This window comes from Ascidia mentula (genome assembly GCF_947561715.1).
Source record: "Ascidia mentula chromosome 2 unlocalized genomic scaffold, kaAscMent1.1 SUPER_2_unloc_65, whole genome shotgun sequence".
NCBI lineage: Eukaryota > Metazoa > Chordata > Ascidiacea > Phlebobranchia > Ascidiidae > Ascidia > Ascidia mentula.
This window is the reverse complement of record NW_028113715.1, coordinates 5,001-7,410: the sequence shown is the minus strand read 5'-3', so window position 1 is coordinate 7,410 and position 2,410 is coordinate 5,001. Positions and strand designations below refer to the sequence as shown.

General features: G+C 62.7%; 1 pseudogene; it reads right to left on the bottom strand.

Annotated features, from left to right (window-relative positions):
* Nucleotides 1–2,181, bottom strand: LOC145916576 (large subunit ribosomal RNA; annotated as a pseudogene; the record flags this gene model as incomplete).
* Nucleotides 2,182–2,410: the final 229 nt, after the last annotated feature.

The following is a 2,410-nucleotide window of genomic DNA, read 5'->3' as shown; positions in this document are numbered from 1 at the left end:
TACGGATCTAGTTTGCCGACTTCCCTTACCTACATTGTTCTATCGGCCAGAGGCTGTTCACCTCGGAGACCTGCTGCGGATATGGGTACGACCTCGCACGAAACTTACACCAACTCCCTCGGATTTTCACGGGCCGACGCGGGCGCACCGGACACCACAAGAGACGTGGTGCTTTGCGGGGCCCAGGTCCCTATCTCCGGGCAAACCGATTCCAGGGTCGCCGCCCCTTACCAAGAAAAGAGAACTCTCCCCGGGGCCCACGCCGACGTTTCCGAGTTCGCTTGCGTTGCCGCGCCAGGCGCCGGAGCGCCGATCTCCGTGTCGAGGTTCGGGAATATTAACCCGATTGCCTTTCGGTCCGCCGGGGCAACGACGAGCATCGCCCCGCTTCAGAACGGCATTCGCCTATCCCTTAGGGTCGACTGACCCATGTTCAACTGCTGTTCACATGGAACCCTTCTCCACTTCGGCCTTCAAAGTTCTCATTTGAATATTTGCTACTACCACCAAGATCTGCACCGGCGGCTGCTCCACCCGGGCTCGCGCCCTGAGCTTCGACGCCCGCCGCCGCGGCCCTCCTACTCGTCGCAGCGTAGCGCACCGGCGTGCTCGCACCGCCGCGACGGCCCGGTATAGGCCCGACGCTCCAGCGCCATCCATTTTCAGGGCTGATTGATTCGGCAGGTGAGTTGTTACACACTCCTTAGCGGATTCCGACTTCCATGGCCACCGTCCTGCTGTCTAGATCAACCAACACCTTTTGTGGGCTCTCATGAGCGTCGCGTCGGGCGCCTTAACCGGGCGTTCGGTTCATCCCGCATCGCCAGTCCTGCTTACCAAGAGTGGCCCACTTGGCACTCGCATTCCATGCCCGCCTCCAGCCGAGCGAGCCGGGCTTCTTACCAATTTAAAGTTTGAGAATAGGTTGAGGACGTTTCGTCCCCAAGGCCTCTAATCATTCGCTTTACCAGATAAAACTGCGACCACCGAGCGCCAGCTATCCTGAGGGAAACTTCGGAGGGAACCAGCTACTAGATGGTTCGATTAGTCTTTCGCCCCTATACCCAAATTTGACGATCGATTTGCACGTCAGAATCGCTACGGTCCTCCACCAGAGTTTCCTCTGGCTTCAACCTCCTCAGGCATAGTTCACCATCTTTCGGGTCCCAACGCGCACGCTCTCGCTCGACCTCTCCGGCAGAGCGGACGAGATCGGCCGGTGATGCGGCCGTCCAGAGAGACGGCATCTCACCTCCGCCGGACCGCGCCGACATTCACTTTCACTGCGCCCATGGGTTTCGCACTGCCCCGTGGCTCGCGCGCACGTTAGACTCCTTGGTCCGTGTTTCAAGACGGGTCGGGAAGGTGGCTGACGTTAGCCGCGGACCCCGTGCGTCTCGCGCGGCGCTGCCCACCCGCAACCGACACGCCGCAACTGGGCACTGAGCACAGTCCCCAACCGGCGACGCACCGGCTCGGACGGGACGCCCGGCCCACGAAGGGCAGACGCGGCGATCCCTCCTCGCCCGGGCGACGGGCCGACGTGTCCGCGCGCCTATAACACCCACCCGGGGGCGGGCTACCTTGCGCGCGGCCTTCTCGCCGCCTCCCAGACGGTCGCGGCCTTCGCACGGCGCTAGTGCGCTGGAGCTGCTCGGAGGACAGCGCGAACGACGGGCCGCAAGGCTCCGCACGCCCACACGCTCCGCTCGGCTTCAGCTGAAAGCGTCGCGCGACTCGACAGGCCCTCCCGTTTGCCTCTCGACGGTTTCACGTACTCTTTAACTCTCTCTTCAAAGTGCTTTTCAACTTTCCCTCACGGTACTTGTTCGCTATCGGTCTCGCGACAGTATTTAGCCTTAGATGGAGTTTACCACCCGCTTTGGGCTGCATTCCCAAACAACCCGACTCTGGGAAGACGCAGAGCGCGCGCCCTCGCCGCCACCATGGGCCTGACACCCGCACCGGGACGAGGCCTCGATCAGAAGGACGCGGGCGGCGAACGACGTACGCGCAGCGAATTCCTTACGCCACAATTCCACGCGCCGCAGAGGCGCGCGGATTCGGCGATGGGCACTTCCCACTTCACTCGCCGTTACTGGGGGAATCCTCGTTAGTTTCTTTTCCTCCGCTTAGTAATATGCTTAAATTCAGCGGGTAGCCTCGTCCGACCTCAGGCCGATAATCCAGTGCCTCGTTTGCGAGAGACACGCGCGCGCCACCGAAGCTCGTGCGAGCGCCGCGCCCGAACGCGAGCCGTGCTGCTCCGGGCCGGGATCCTCTTCGAGGCCGACTCGTAACGAGACGCACGCCGCGTTCGGTTTCGCGCGCTGACACTGCGTTCGTGCTGTCCTGGGCGGGACGACCGTGGCAACGGCCGACACCGCACCGGCCCGACGCGTCGCCGCGC